This window comes from Pseudorca crassidens, chromosome 5 (genome assembly GCF_039906515.1).
Source record: "Pseudorca crassidens isolate mPseCra1 chromosome 5, mPseCra1.hap1, whole genome shotgun sequence".
NCBI classification, from domain to species: Eukaryota; Metazoa; Chordata; class Mammalia; order Artiodactyla; family Delphinidae; genus Pseudorca; species Pseudorca crassidens.
In genome coordinates, this window is record NC_090300.1 from 99763507 (window position 1) to 99780753 (window position 17247).

At 37.2% G+C, this 17247-nt stretch overlaps 1 long non-coding RNA gene across 2 annotated transcripts in view; it reads right to left on the reverse strand.

Moving 5' to 3' along the window:
* Positions 1-17247, reverse strand: part of LOC137225250 (uncharacterized) — a 199449-nt gene that overhangs the window by 177121 nt on the left and 5081 nt on the right. For both annotated transcript variants that reach the window (XR_010943753.1, XR_010943754.1), the window contains exon 3: positions 11693-11828. This is a non-coding gene — a long non-coding RNA (uncharacterized lncRNA). The remainder of the gene's footprint in view (positions 1-11692; positions 11829-17247) is intronic.

Consider the following 17247-nt stretch of genomic DNA (forward strand, 5'->3'; position numbering starts at 1 on the left):
TACATATATACAATGGAATATAACTGGGCCATAAAAAAGAACAAAAGAATGCCATTTGCAGCGACATGGACGGACCTAGAGATTGTCATACTGAGTGAAGTAAGTCAGATAGAGAAAGACAAATATATAATATCGTTTATATGTGGAATTTTTTTAAAAGGTACAAATGAACTAACCTACAAAACAGAAACAGAGTTACGGATATAGATAACAAACATGGTTACCAGGAGGTAAGCAGGGGAGGGATAAATTGGAAGATTGGGATTGACATATATACACTACTATGTATAAAACAGATAGCTAATGAGAACCTACTGTATAGCACAGGGAACTCTACTCAATACTCTATAATGGCCTATATGGGAAAAGAATCTGAAAAATAGTGGATATACGTATAACTGATTCACTTTGTTGTACACCTGAAACTAATACAACATTGTAAATCAACTATACTCTAATAAAAATTAAAAATATATATAAACGTATAAACAAAAACAAAACAACAATTTTATTCTATAGATCAGCAATTAACATTTGGAATTTAAAATATGAAAAACAATATCATCAAAATATGAAAAATTTGCAGTCATTCCTTTTACTTGAACTATAGATTCAACACAATCCCAAATATAATCTTAATAGGCTCCTTTGGCAGACATTGACAAGTTTATTCTAAAATTAATATAGAACACAGAGACTTAGAATAGGAATAAACAATTTTGAAAAAGAACAAAGTTGAATGACTTATTGGACTTAGTTGACAAAGCTACAGTAATCAGGGAGTGGTTTTAGCATGAAGGTAAGCGTACAGATCAAAAAAATACAGTGTCCAATAATAGACCTACACATATAAATCAATTTATTTCAACAAAGGTGCCAACATAATTTAATAAAATTAATACACTATTAGGAAAATTATATTCATTATTTTCCAAGCAGCAGCAGCTGGAGATGGGAGGTAGAAGAACCCCTCTTACAGACTGACAGATTCTGCCATAAGGACTAAAATAACTGCCAAGAGGTCACAGATAATTGGGCAAGACTGAGATTAGTTTTGCAATTGCCAGCCTTCCTGTACTTGATTCAATTCACTGGGTCACTCTTTCCCTAGATCTGATTTAAAGTAGCATATTAAAGTTTTTCCAACTGACTTGTAGATAATTAGCAGCCAAACTGCAGTTACATTTTTAAAAATACACATATGGGATGAGCAACATAAAAAGAGGGAGAAATTCTTTTCATTTTAATCAAATGGATTTAGGTTTCACTAATCTAATTCATTGTTTGATAACTGAACTTCCTGGAAGAAAAAAAAAATAATGTACCCATTCATTAGATCTAACCTGCCTCAGTTATGAGTGAAGGCCCCTTAACAGAAAATTGATTTGTTTTATATGATAAATAAGTCCATCTATATATAGAACATATACTTTTGTCAAATACATTATCTCTAATCTAAGTTATTTTTAATTGCACAAGCTCATTTTGGCAGAATCATTTCTTAATGAGACTTAGCTTGAACTGAGTAAGAAAAAAAAAAAACTGTATAAATGCCTCATTTGTTCCTGCTCATTTGAATAACAGCCAAAGTAATACTGTCTCAAAGAGATGTTTTTTCCAAATGTGGTTTATGCAGTAGTAAGTTATTGATGTTAACATTTCCAGTCATTATTACTACAAAGCTAAATATCACCAAAATCCATTCATTTCTATTTGACACATAGGATATGGGCAAGGTTGGGAGGCCCTACATTGACATATTACATTTCCCTTTATCTCCTCCTCAAGTCCATTCAGTTTAATTTTCATTGCATCAGACTTTGATAGTGTGTCAATTTTTTAAATGTTCTTCTTCCCAAATAACTAAAATACAAAAATAGTGTAAAGAAGGAAAGTTATGTTATTACTGACTGCTTTTTAAATACAAAGGCTGTTATTGCTGACAGATGGAGTTTTGTTCTGAAGAGCTTCATCTTCCTCTTCTTTCTCCTGCCAACACAAAATTAAGCTTTGGTAATTAAATATTTCAGTGCATCTGAATTGTGAAAAAAGCCAATTTGGACTTTAGACCATTTAGCATTTACTGCCCATGAGAGATAAAGGTAGATGCTTTAGTCTGAACTATGCTAACTGTCTACAAAGCAATTCCAAGAGACAATTCTAAATCCTCCAATGTAATTCGTGCCCACTGGATCAGGCAGGAATTCCCTGCTGTATTTATTTATATTATTTCACCAAATATGTAAGCAAAAGCCTTGAACATCTTCATTTTTATTCTCCCCTTTAACTAATTTTATAGGGATCAAATTGAATTTAGTATTCACTGTTCCCATTATTTTACTTTTTTTTTTTTTTTTTTTTAGAAATGGGGAGACTATCATGGAGTAGGGAGAAAACGAAGTACAATGCATAGGAATATATGGAATCCATTGTATACAAAATTTTTTGCATACTGTTGAAATTGAGACATTTTTGAATTGTGTCTCCTGGCTTGCTCTGCCATTACCATCATCACATAAGGGAGATGAGTCATCATTAATGTAACTAACTATTCAAGCGCTAAGGGTGGCAGTAAAGACCTTCAAAGAAAAGGACTCAACTACTGGAGTCACTAAACTCCAAGATTCAAATAACACAAATATGCATTGGCAGAGTAATGTGTACATCACACAGTAGTTTGTACCTTTCTACTGGATTACACTGGCCATTACTTCATATGAATTTCCTAACTAGAGGGAACACATTGTAAGAGAATGCCAGTGGAAATCACATATGTATTTCAGAAAAAAATTCTACCCCAGAGCTTGCTTTTTAAAATGACAAACTAGGACTTCCCTGGTGGCGCATTGTTTAAGAATCTGCCTGCCAGTGCAGGGAACATGGGTTCAAGCCCTGGTCCAGGAAGATCCCACATGCCGCAGAGCAACCAAGCCCATGCGCCACGACTACAGAGCCTGTGCTCTAGAGCCCACGAGCCACAACTACTGAGCCCACGTGCCACAACTACTGAAGCCCACGCGCCTAGAGCCTGTGCTCCACAACAAGAGAAGCCACCACAATGAGAAGCCCATGCACCACGACGAAGAGTAGCCCCCGCTCACCGCAACTAGAGAAGGCCTGCGCGCAGCAACAATGACCCTATGCAGCCAAAAATAAATAAATAAATAAATTTAAAAAATAAAGTGACAAACTGCCAGAATCTGAAATCTTTCCTTGCCATGATGATAGAAACCACCACACTGAGATGCTGAAGGGTTCTTCTGTACTGGTGAGCCAATCCCCTCAGTTGCCAGTCTTTATAAATGTCTTCTTCTCTCCTCTCATCTGTCTCTGATTCTTCCATCTAGTAAAACTGGAATTGTGCCTGGTTTTGACTGCATTGGGCTTGCTGGGCATTTGAGAAAGCCCTCTCAATTTGAGAGTTCCCTATTACCACCTGGAATAGAACATTATTAATTATAGGTTGCTTATTATAAAGTACATTTTTTCTCCCAGAATTTAATTATCAAAATTGCTTAATCAGCAACCAATATAACATGATGGTTTTTTTATCTTTTATAGCACAATTGAGAGCTCTGGGAATCCATGGATCCTGATGCTTCAAAAGGTTTTGTAAATAGCACCACCCAGGGACTAGGCCACATGCATCATGTCACGTCCAGAGAATTCCTTCAAGGCTGCTCTTTGTTGTACCCAGTATTGGGGTACATTGCTTAATCTATCCTGTGTTACAATGTGGAATTGCTGCTTTTGGCGTTGGGGTCGGGGAGGGCAGCAAGGATCACCTTCTTATAGGTTAAGAATGAGAAAGTAGCCTTGTCAGAGCAGGAACAGACAGCTATTTGGTACCAGGAGTTAGAATTTGGATATCAGCTGTTTAGAGGGACTGTCTGAGAAAGCTGGCTACCCAACTCCTGGAAGCCTCATGGCCTGTAGGATGCTGTCAAGAGTCCATGGGAAGCTGAGTTTAGATGCAGTCCCTTCCACCAGGAGAGGGGAAATAGGCTCTGGTGTCCCTGCTGCCTTATTGCCCAGGTAACCCAACTGAGCCCGCAGGGACCCCTTTCAGAAAGCTCTGCTCACAGAATGCACATTCTGGTCAGAAGAACAGTCCTAAACAAAGCATTTTATTATGTGGTTTGGGGAAATAAGGCAACAAAGCTCATGTTAATTTCATTTCAAGAGTTGGTTCCAAGACTTACTCATGACTAAACCTTCAATGATAAAAGCAACATTCTGGTAATCCCCAAAACAGACAGGTCCTCAACTACAAATGTTTTACCATCAAAATAATATTGACTTACTACTATCTGCAATATTTACAAAACACAGCAGAAAAATCCATTAAAAGATAATTCTGTCCCCAAAAATACATCCCATTAAATTCTTTAAGAAACGTTGACTACTTTAGAGCAACATGCACTCATCTGAGTTGCCCTTTTGATTCAAGGACCAGAATACTACTTACTAGCAAACTCTTTGCCAGCACCACAGTTGTGACTTAGTCATTTTTTGTTTCATTGTAATTTTCTATTTCTATACTAGTACATGTGTGTCTTTTCACTGACAGCTTGAGCAAAGAATGATGAATTATTTTAGATATGCAGGAATTCTTTGTGGGTATATTGCATACCATTTACTGACATCAGGCAGATTGGAAGGTTACTGGTGTAAATGATTTTATGTTTCTCAACACTCATGCATAAGTTCTATTTTATACACATCCATAAGGGAATTTTGAGTCCTACAGGCATTTCCTTTCCTGTGAAAATAATCAATCTAGTAAGGAAATAATTACCACCTAGCCAATTTCTTTTATAAATTTGAAACTGAATTGATGTTTTCCAAAGTAAGCATGTATGTCTCATGTCACAAAAAAGGCAAATCATGTCTTTCAAATGGACACATCCAATTTTGAAATAGTATGTACAAAATCTTTGAGAGGTAATACAGAAAAAGAGTGTCAACATATTAGCAGAGTTTATGATGGACAGACAGCCATATTACAAACTATAAATGCATTATAAATGCATTCTATCTATTTATGTTTGAACCCTTCTGCTCTTAAACCAGCATGTTTCTGTGTCAATACACTGCAGCACAAGGCAGTGCTACATTAATGCAACTGTCTGTTAATGTTCTCAGATTTACTGAGGCATCCAATTACTGGAGTGATTAGGTTTCATGTACATGATGCCATGGTGTCAGCAATGTTGATGTTGGCTCAGAAGCCATTCAAATTAGCATTGCTCATAGCATTTTTTATATAGTGAGATGTTACTCATAATGGCAATACTGAAGAAAATACTTCTTCCATAGATGACATACAACACCCCCAACTGTCAGAGAAATGATTAAGCAGAGTATAAAGGCAGCATTTGGAAAACAAAGGGATGAAACATTAGGAATTATGCAATCATTTACAAAAGTTTGTTCCAAAATTCTTATGTTTATATCTTTATTGCAATTTTAGACTGTGTTTGCATAACAAAGACATAACTCCTGTGTATGTGTTTTGGTTATTTTTTAACATCTTTATTGGAGTATAATTACTTTACAATGTTGTGTTAGTTTCTGCTGTATAACAAAGTGAATCAGCTATATGTATATATATATCCCCATATCCCCTCCCTCTTGCGTCTCCCTTCTACCCTCTTGCCTTTTGGGAAGTCTGAGGTCTTCTGCCAGCATTTAGTAGGTGTTCTGTAGGAGCTGTTCCACATGTAGATGTATTTTTGATGTATTTGTGGGGAGGAAGGTGATCTCCATGTCTTACTCCTCCACCATCTTTACAGTGCCCCCATGTTGGGTTTTATAGAGGCTTCTTTCAGACACTTACATTAGGAATTCAGTTTTGAAATACAAGTCATTCCCAAATTAGGCCAATGTTGTTTATTAAAATGAAATTCGTGCCCAAACCCCCAAATGGCTCTGGTGGTAATTAACCAAAATCAAGTACTGGAATATTGCAATTTTTTAAAACCAAGCTGACAATTTTTAAAAGGAGACAGTCACCCACTATAGATCAAATTTTAATGCATTTACTAAGTCTGCCATCATTTCAAGAGCTTTGTCACAAATCCTATTTTCCTAGTAAAGGAGAACAGTATCACATTAAAAGAAATCTCTTTAGCGTGATATTTCTTTGCTGAAACATGTACTCATTTACATTAGCTCCTCAGTTCCCAATGCTCATTGCATTTTATAATATAATCTAATTTTAGTAATCACAGTGTCTCTATAACACTGGTGAGTGGAAATTGGCATTCCCATTTTCCAGCTGAGTAACTGGGAAAAAAAAAAAAAGGTAACCCTTTTCTAGGGTCACTCAAATGAGAAGGAGCCTAAATACCTAAACAGAATTCATGGCCAAAACACCTGCAATTCCTAGAACACATCACGTGACTCCTTTGAGTTTTTCTTCCATGAACTGTGTGTGAACAAAATCCCACCATTACATAGCACTTAAAGTTTACAGAAAACTTTAACATATATCATTACACATAATCCTCACAACTGTGTGAAGGTGGGTATTTTTATACCATTTTGCTCATGAGAAAAAAATGGAAGCTTCAAAGAGATAAATTGACTTTTCTAGGGTCACAGATATGACAATTGGCAGAGCTGGGCTAGGTCAACTGGATTTCAAAAACAGCATTCTTTCCTCTTCCCCATGACTACAGTTGCCTTGTCCTGAGTCTTTACTATCTCTGCCTGTAAAAGCATATTTTACACTTCAAGATCTATCTCAATACCACCTACCAGACAAAGCTCCTAATGTTCCAACGTTCCCACAAGAAATCTGTATAAATATCTTACATACAATAATAAGATGTGGCTTATCTCTTTTTCTAGAATGAAGCAGTAAAATGAAAGAACTGGTGAGCCTTGCATATAGCACTTGTTCAAAGGACATAGATTGAACAAATGGATGAATTAACGAATGGAGTCATTAACCAAGGGAAAGAATTTTTTTTTTTTTTGGTACGCGGGCCTCTCACTGTTGTGGCCTCTCCCTTTGCGGAGCACAGGCTCCGGACACGCAGGCTCAGCGGCCATGGCTCACGGGCCCAGCCGCTCCGCGGCATGTGGGATCTTCCCGGATAGGGGCACAAACCCGTGTCCCCTGCATCGGCAGGCGGACTCTCAACCACTGCGCCACCAGGGAAGCCCAAGAATTATTTTTTAATGTTTATATATCAACAGTCATAATAGTTGATAGGATGTTTAGAATATTATCTGCCCTCCCCTCCAGGAAAAAGAATATCTGTGGATCTACTCTGTCCTGAGGAGAGGAGAAGGCAGGCATGCTCACCTGTGGCAAGGAACTAGGTGGGAACTGAGTCCCAGTGCCAGGTGAGGGTGGTCCAGGATACCTGGCAAGTTCTGAACATTCAAATCTAAGGGAGAAGGCAGGGGTAAATCCTGGATCCTACAAAACTGTATATACTCCTACCATATCAGAAGCTTGGCAACCAAGTATTTTTATGAACCAAGAGATGTTCCTCCTGTCTTCACAACTTACCCACACAGGGTCCCAGAGCATCTTATACATCTAAATTGTCCTTAGTGTTCGCAGTCTCAGTCAGGCAGAAGTTAGGACAGAAGAGGCCTTGCATGCTTGTGATCTCACTAGACCCTAAGGTCTCTGATGGCCAGGACTGTGTCTTGAACACCACTATGTTGCCAGTACAAAGCAAAGTGCCTTTAGGGATACTCAACACCTTTAAAAATAAATAAATAACCAAAGCCCAGATTACCATAGAGGGGGAGGGGTCCCCTGTGGTAAACCAAGTTGTTCTCCTCCCAAAATGCTTTGTGGGAAGAGATTAGCTTAATAATTTTCCCATGGCATCCCCTGGCCCTTCATCTTGAAGAAAGTGAAGCCTTGTTTGTCAGCATGCATACAGTGATCTCTCAGATGCAGACATACATTAACTGAACTCACAAAACTGATAAATAAAACCAGAGTGATAAGTGATTCATTTTAGTATGAAATCTACTTGATTCAGTTTCTCAATTCTAGCTGGCACATTATTTCCCTAAAGACAAAACATATTAGAAGTCCAATTATAATCAAAAGGTTCCTGAACGAGAATACAACTGAAAACTTGTATGTTCATATAAAGCCACCATCTCCTATAAGGAAAGTCTTGACAGAAGGAATAGTCAAAATCATTGGCCAAAGATCTTTTTTCCACTTACCAGACTGTGCCAACATGGATCTAGTCTCCATTTACCTTCCTAACTCTCCTTTTTCTTTGTCCTGGAGGCTGTTAGTGCCCTCTTGCCATAGATTCATTGTTTTCAATTGGTATTAATATACTTCAATGAGTTACTATCAAGTCTTGCAGACCTAGGAGCTAGTTTGCCTCTTTGGCAGTTTTGTGCATTTCTCAGCTCAACTGACATTAAAATTTTACTCTGTGAGCAGGGAGGGCAATTAGATTTTCCTCACTTCAAAGTTCCTAAGGGAAGCCCCACTGTATCATGATGTCATAACAACAATTGGATAAAAGAACAACTAATAAGATAAAAAAATGTTTCCCAGCAGGTAGAAAGTCAAACTCACAAAATGTCAAGAGAAGCCTAACTGCTCCTGAGCCTTGCCTGAGTAGGTGGTGCTCTCCTGACATCACAGATGAAGCTAGTTGACTCACCCTGCAGGCAGATCCAGTCCACCCAGGTCTGTGATCATAGGCAAAGGAGATCTAAGTTCCTGCCCCACATTATAGGTTTCTGCACCCCTTGTTGTTCAGCTCTCTTTGAACCCTTTCTAGAGTATGAAAACTGGGCATCTCACATTGCTAGACACTGTGTCCCCACGTGCTCTAATATCAGATGCTTGGTGACAAGCGACACAAGCAGCCTGACATGACCCTATAGGGAGGGACCTGGGGGAAAAATACTTTGACCTCACTTTCCTCCCTACTTCTCTCCAACTTCCCTCTATTCTCCTCCTGTCAGTCTCTTAGGGTAAAGATCAAGGTGGAGAAGGATCCAAGAGGCAAATAGAACCTATCTGAAACGGTAGATAAAAACACAAATAAGCAGTGGGACTTTGGTCAAGTTCCTTCTCTAGATATCAGTTTCCTTACTTTTAGAAGGAAAATAACAATACCTACAGAATTACTGTAATAAATAAATGAGCTAGTTCACAGAATAGTGTTTAGCAAAGCACCTGGTATATAGTAAGAGCTTTAACTATGCCTGCTATCATTGCTGCTGGTGTTATTATTATTGCAACCACTACCCCAATCCACTCCTCTGCCAGTTACGCTCCATCTTCCTGAGGCTGGATTCTTGTTCATAAATCCTGGTTCCAGATTTCCCATAGTTGGGGTCCACTAACAATGATCACATCCTTAACTTCCCTAATAAGAACAGCTTTACTGAATTACCCACTGATGAACTGTGCTACACCTGCTGAATATTACAATCTTTTTTATTATAAGGTTAAGTAGGAGGAGTCCCTAGGTTTGGGACTTACCAACCCCATGTCTTTGTCTTAACTGGCTACAGTTGATATAATCATAGCCCAAGATTTAACAAGGACAAGAGTTTTATTTTTAAATCCTTGGTGTTATTCAGAACCATTACCTTATTATTTAAGAGTGACATTTAGAGAATGAAAGGATGCACCATTAGGAATTATGGGTCTGTATACAAATGAACACAAATGCAAACACAAAATGCCTTGGTCACTCCCTGTTTCCTTCCTGAGTCTATGGTTTATGGGTGAAAGCTTCACTGGCTACAGAAACCATTCTAGAAGGACCATTACCAACTGCATAAAAGTTTGACAGTCAAAACATATTAGGTGGTTGTTGGCCATAACTTATTGAAACTATGAGCATAAGTGGAGCAAAGCTGAGACCTGAGGATTGTTCTGAGACTGTGTACCAACAATATATTTGAATCCAGTAATTCACTATTGCCAGCTTAGGATGGCTCTATGAAGCACTTTAAACTCTGTTGCTGGCTAAAATGGTCATTTGATGGGTGAGAGTTTTTGTTTTATTTTCCAACAGGTGTATTTGTTTTCTTTCCTTCACAATGAGATTCCACTTTTGCTTTTCTACCCTCAAAGCCATACTCTGCTCAGCTTGGGGTGTTAGTGATATGGAAAATGATTTTATTTTCAGTCTAGGACTGCACCCTCCAAACGAAGCAGAAAGGCTGGCTTTGTTTTCTCAAGGACCAGGAATTTAATAGAAAGCCGAGCTGCCTGTCATAGGGATGAGAAAAGCGTGAACCTGAGAGAAGAAGACATCTATCATTTAAGCTGGGCACCTGAAAGTGCCTAAATGAACATAATTTATACCCCAGGATTTCTCAGCTTGATTTAATTTCTTGTGCTTTAAAAGGCCGGCTTAATGTGATATAGTTTCCATGGAAGGTAAAATTACAGAATGGTAATTGGGAGCACATAAATAACAATGTCTATAACAAAGGGTAATCAGAGTATGTGAAATCCTCCAATGCTACTGATTCCTGGCCTAAGGCCTTGCATGTATCTTTGCAAAGCTTCAATATGTCCCGTGAAATAAACCAAAAAGAAAGAGTAATTATAAATTGTATTGATGCTGTGATTCACAGTAAGATCACATCCTTTGAAAAATGTAAAATGGCATTATAATTTAAAGTTTCTTTAGTGTGTATAAACAACATGGAGGAATATATGAATTTAAGCATTTTTAATCTGGAGAAAAATAGCTATTTCAGCAATCTGTCAGTAACTCAAATGAATTCTGTGGCCCTTGTTTAAGGGTTTTAAGTGGTGAAGTAATCACTCGAAACTAATAGGATTCTCCTGCAAGCATGCAGAAGTGTTGCTCACAGTGTTCTAAAACAGAATCTAGAGGAGAAATGTTTTCTGTCCCTCATAATGCAGCAGCTAGACACTAATCAGCTGTGTGATCTTGGACCATTCACTTAGCCTATTCTTCAACTGCAAAATAAGAGGTTTGGGTAAGACCATCTTATATTCCCTTATAATTATTAAGTTATAAAATTCTAGGGTACTTATACCTGACTTCCTGTAGAGTGGCAGGACAGCCAAATTAGCTTTTTTTTTTTCTTTGAAGCTTTTCTCAATCTCATGCAAACGAAGTTCTAAATTTAACAATTATATGCTGTATTTTTGGTGAACAATTTGGTTGACAATTTCTTTATTAATTACCTAAGTTTTTTCAAAAGCTAAAAAAGAGCTCAAGTGTCTTCTCCATAACCAAAGATGCTCAATTCCAATGCATATACGTCACCATGCTTTGGACCATGTCACCCCAACATCTTTGTTATAGTTGAAGGACCCCTAAACCAAAGGCACTCAACCTTACAATGACTTACACAGCCTGTGATGTGTCCTAGAGTTAAACATCTATTCATTGTACGTACTCCATGCTGAACCATAATTATCTGTCCTGATTAGATCCCTTCTCCTGAGAAACTTGAATAAAAATAAGAGAGACACAGAAGGTATAGTAGCACAGAAGGAAAGACACATGGAGAGTTTGCAATAAACAGGAGCCATGAGACAGGAGGAACCGTCAGTAAATGGAAGAAGGTACCCTGATGCCAACTGATAGCAGTAACAAAAGTAGAGAAAGAACTGCAGAAAGTATAAAACTGGGATGGGCATAATTCATTACTAGAATTATTGTTGTACCACTAGAGCAGCTTGAATTCTTACTGAGTTCCAGTTCTCCATGAGGCCTGATTATGTATCTTCTGAGGCTGTTCAACACTTCCTTGACTCCTCTATGTGAATCCAGACCAAAAACTCGTATCATGAAAAGAAAACTTCATATCTTTCTGCTCCTTGCAACCTGAAAAAGCATAACACAAGTAAGTTTCAATAAATGAAATAGGTCAGAGAAAGACAAATACTGTATGGTATCACTTATATGTGGAATCTAAAAAAATATAGCAAACTAGTGAATACAACTCAAAAGAAGCAGACTCACAGATATAGAGAACAAACTAGTGGTTACCAGAGGGGAGAGGGAACAGGGGAAGGGCAGTTAAGAGGGGGTAGGCTATTAAGAGGTACAAACTATTAGGTATAAAATAAGCTACAAGGATATATTGTACAACACAGGGGATTTAGCCAATATTTTATACCAACTATGAATGGAGTATAACCTTTAAAAACTGACTCACTATATTGTACACCTGTAACATATAATATTGTACATCAACTATACTTCAATAATATATATATATAATGCAAATAAATAAATAAAATCAACCTGTTGTATCTGGTCCAAAATGGGCTTATTCCTGAATATGCAAAAGCCTGGTGTAACTCAGCAACAACAGGCAGAAGGGAGTGACGGTAAAGCCCACATCAGTCCATATTTCAGGTTATAGAAAGCATTTTAGTAAAGGTATGAGGTTAAGTAATCTAAAACTGAAAACTAAAAGTTTATATGAGATGAGTATCTATAAATTGCATTTAACCATGCTATTCCTGTTCAGCATTTTCAGGGATATTCACGATTGAGGTTTAATGAGATTATTTTGTAAGTGGAGTTTGGCTAATGTTATTATTGCTTTCATGAAAGCCTGGTATCAGCAGTATGGTTTATCATTCCTTACCAGAGAATGTTAGAAGAACTGTATAAATTAAACCGCAGAATGCTTACTCTGTATGCTAGTTGCTGAAGCATTTATCAGCATTCTAATTAGAGTCCTGTTTATGAGGCTGAAAGAGCTCAGGGCCAACTTCTCATGTAGCTCCTGTTGGTGGGCATAGTTTCCAGAAAAGCATGGCTACATCTGGCATGTACCTTGTAGTGCAGGATTGATAAATTTCATTCATTTTATAGCTAGCAGCAATTTTGCAGGCAGTATCTTTCTGAAACAGTGGATTCAGTACAAATAGCAATGTAGCTATGATATGGTTGCTCTGTTTTATCAAGTGGAAAACTTTAAAAGGAAAACCTGTGTGATGTGAATATCCCTGTAAACTGTGTTTAATGCACCTTTAAATGAAAGGAGAGGAGTTGGTCACAGAAACAAAAGCACTCAGTACATCTCTGTCCCCAATCTGATGCAAAGCAAGACTCTTGTGATATCAGGAGAATGAAAGTCATCATCATAGGGCCATTTCAGGAACCACGGAACTCAGAACAACATTTTGACAAATGGGAAAAAAAGGCAATGCCTTCTCCACTCTGATTTAGTTTGTCAGTCAGGCAGTCTGCCAACAACAAACTTATTTGTTTTGCCCAGCATAATTGCTAATTTGAGGATGAATGTATTTTCTTTTTCCTTCAGTCCATCTAGTCTTATATTTAAGCTGGGATTTAAAACAGGGGTGATTAAGATCATACATTCCTCACAATAAAAGATGACTAGTTTTTATTGTCCATAAGGTAAGATGCAACTGTAGCTGATGACCAATTTCATTCATGTATTTAGAAAGATGAATGGCTCTGGCTGGATTTTAAAATCCTTAAAGGAACAATGCTATTTATCCAGATAATTACTCTATGAAAGGTACAATGAAAACTTGTAACAGTATCTTGCCCACAGCTATCAATACTGTGGTCCCCAAATGACCCTTCCCATTACATCTTCTGCAGAGTTCACAGTGATTTACATGAAGGATCAAAGAAGATTTGAGAAGCCTGAAGCGATCCTCTCAATGTTGCCTAATTGGTAGATGTGGTAAACACTGATGATCCTGCACGTTGGTGGTGTTGGAGGCCAATAAAGTATTTTCTAACTGCATTTTTCAATCTTCTCACAAACGTCTCACACAAAAACGCAATTTGGGGCTAAAGAGAACCACAAAATATTGGGGTAGAGATAGGATGCACAAAATGAGGAGAATGGCCATTGATAAAATGCTGTGTTGTTCTGTGATGAATTTTCACCTTACTCTGAATACCAAACTGACCAGGTCAGGCTAATACAAGTCATCATCAAATGGCAAAAAAAATTCAGAGTTATAGAGGTGCTTTTTGTTGTTGCTATATGATGGTGAGGATGGTCAAAGGTCTTAGTAAAACACTTCAGAACCAAGATTCAGTCCACAGTGGAACTTTGGTTTTGGGAGAAACTTTGTTCTCCCTCCATCTTTCATCCATGACCTTTACCCACCATTTTTATCCTAGCGAATTCCAGTTAAAATAAATATCAAAAGAATGTACAGCCTAAGAGGAGTACATGGAAAAAGAGAAGGAAACATCAAAGCCAATCTCTCTCCCTGCTGGGGGGGCTGGGGGATTTTTTTTAAATTCGGCTGCTGCTCTATCTTTTGTTCCTCTATTCCTTTACTACAACTTAGTATTAGCAAATACATCTATAGAGAAAAAGACAATACTTTTTCTCCTGATTTAGCACCTTCCTTGTCAAAGATGCTCCACAATGCATTGTGGAGTGTTGAGGGAAAAGAGCAACCCAGTCCTTGCCCTCCAGACTTCTCAGACTAAGTTGTAAATGGCAAACTAAGATAAAAGGGTGAACATGAATACAGTCTAGAAAATGGAGAACAGGTTAGGGAGAGGTTGACTCCCACCTGGGAGATCCAAGAAAGCTAAATAAAAAAAAAAAACAAATTTTAAGTAGAGCCTCGGAGGATAGGAATTTAAGTACTCAAAAGAGTAACAGACCATTCAGTACAGAGAGAAAGCATGCAAACACTTTTTAACCAATATTTATCCAATTAAAGAATTAACTAGTATGTATATAATGGAATGTAAATTGGTGCAGCCACTATGGAAAACAGCATGGAGGTTCCTTAAAAAATTTTAAATGTAATTACCATATGATCCAGCTATTCCACTTCTGGGTATTTATTGAAAGAAAATGAAAACACTAACTCAAAAAGATATATGCACCCCCATGTTCACTGAAACATTATTTACAATAGCCAAGATATGGAAACAACCTATGTATTCATCAATGAATATAATGTTATATCTCAATTATACCTCAATAAATGTAAATCTTTAAAAATAACTTAATAAAAGTTAACTATTCACATAAGGCAATGTTAGAACAAATTTAGAGGAGGACATCTTCTGAAGTGCTGGAGAGCAGAGTATTAGTAGCATTTTAGGGGAAATGTCTGAAGACAAGGTTATAAAGAGAGACAATGACCCACTTTGGTAGACTGTCGTCCATCACCGCCTATGGGTATAGAAAGTATTTGAGGAATGGAGTGATCTAAAAAGAAATGCCTTAAAATGTACCTACAGCAGTACTGTTAAGAATGGATTAGTATGTGTAGTGAATTATTATACCAGTTAATAAATCACTATAGTTCTGGTAAGTTTCAGTAAAATATTAAAAATAACCAATAATTCTTTAGTGTGTTAGAATTTACAAAGTTCTTTCACTCTCGCACACATTCTCGTTTGAATACAGCCTGATATAGGGCAGAAAGGTAGGACTAAAAATAAAGCACAGATACGAGATAGAGGTTGAACTGAAAGATCTGACTACAGCCCGAATACGGACAATGGGAAAACTATCAAAGGACTTCGGTCTGAGTTGAGAGCTATTCACCACCATCACCACCAACAACGTATTGAGGACATCCTAAGTCTTGGATCCTGTGCTAAAAATTTATATTAGATGATCTCATTTAATTCTCACAGCTATACGTGGTCACCCCATTTCACATATGAGAAAGCTGAGGTTTAGGGAATATTAAGAAGTTTGTCCATCACATAGCTGGCAAGTGGCAGAGCCAAGATTTGTCTGAATCCAAAGCTGTCAACCACTTTAGCTTGTAGTAACTTCCATAATACTGGTCAGTGACAGGCATAGAAGCAAACTCTTTGTTTATATCCGCATGTCCTATGTAAGATATGCAGATCTTATAAAGAACTTAATTTGACTTTTTTTAGGCTATTCATTATTTGATTCAAGAATAAACAGTACTTTCTTTTAAAAATGAGCTGGGAGCCTTGTCAGAATTGATTATAATGGCAACAGATCCCATTTAAAGAAACTGGCAATCTCTTGCCACACTAGATTTTAATTAAAAGGGTGTACAAAAAATGGGAAGCTTTCTGCCAAATGCTGTAGCATCATAATAAAGTCACCTTCACTCCTGGACATTGTCACATGGAAAATCCTCAAGTGTCAAGGAAAGAAAACCATTTTCCTTTAACCACCTATTCACATATGACAGTATCTGTATTCCCAAAGTTATTATACACAGTCACAAAGTAATTTCCAACATGCCCGACTTTCAGCACTCCTGTATAAACTATTGTGGGGGTTTCTTCTGGAGCCTAACCTAAATCTTTCTGGCCAGTGGGACAACTTAGAAGGTTACTGCTTTAATCCACTATGTGGACCTTGATGGCATGAAGCAATTAATGACTTGTCCAGAAGTACCTGGTGATAGCATCAAGAATAAGAATGAAACTTTCTACTGCTACATCTTTTACAATGTGATTTTTATATAAGTGTATATGTGTACACTTCAGATGGATTCTCTATGATTTTATTCTATGCTGTGCTTGAAATCACAGGCCAGTGAGGATTTATTCTTCTCTATGTATTTCATCTAATTACACAATTACATTCTCTAGAGAGAGGCTGTATTTGAAATGACCTAGGCAAAGGAAGGTTTAAAGGTGGAGAGTCATATTATTATGAGCGTTTACAGTTCCTAGTTAAAATGACAAATCCACTCAGTTACATATATTAAAGAAATGATGAGCATCTTTTTTCACAAAGTAAATATTATCATGTTTCTCATCTTGTCTTTCCTTTGTATGTTGTGTTACTTATTTTATACATAAATTTGTCCTGGAGTAAGAGAGGAAATAAACAACAGTATGCGTTAAAACGCTTTCTTTCCACAGAAAGCAAGCACTAGCAGCAGGGAAAAGCCTATTTAAAGAGTATTGTCATTTTGGTTGAGCAGGAAATGAATCTGCCACAAAGGGTTGGAACTCACTCTGATAGTACTGAAGGTAATTAAAATCTAATGGTAGAATCTAACCATTTAAATTGCAATTTAAATTGATCAAATAGGATTGAAATCAGAATACTTGACAACCTTAAAATGGGACTATAAGAGATTCACTGTGTGCATGTGAAATGTTTGCTTACTCCAGATTGAAATGAACATAGCATGGATGAAATGAAATAGTTTCTAAATTTATATGACTTTTCAATAGTAGAAAAAGATGGTTGTGAGGATTTGCATCTTACAGTATACAATGACGACAACTGGCATAAAATTAAAAGCTTTCAATTACAAACAAAAGATGATTA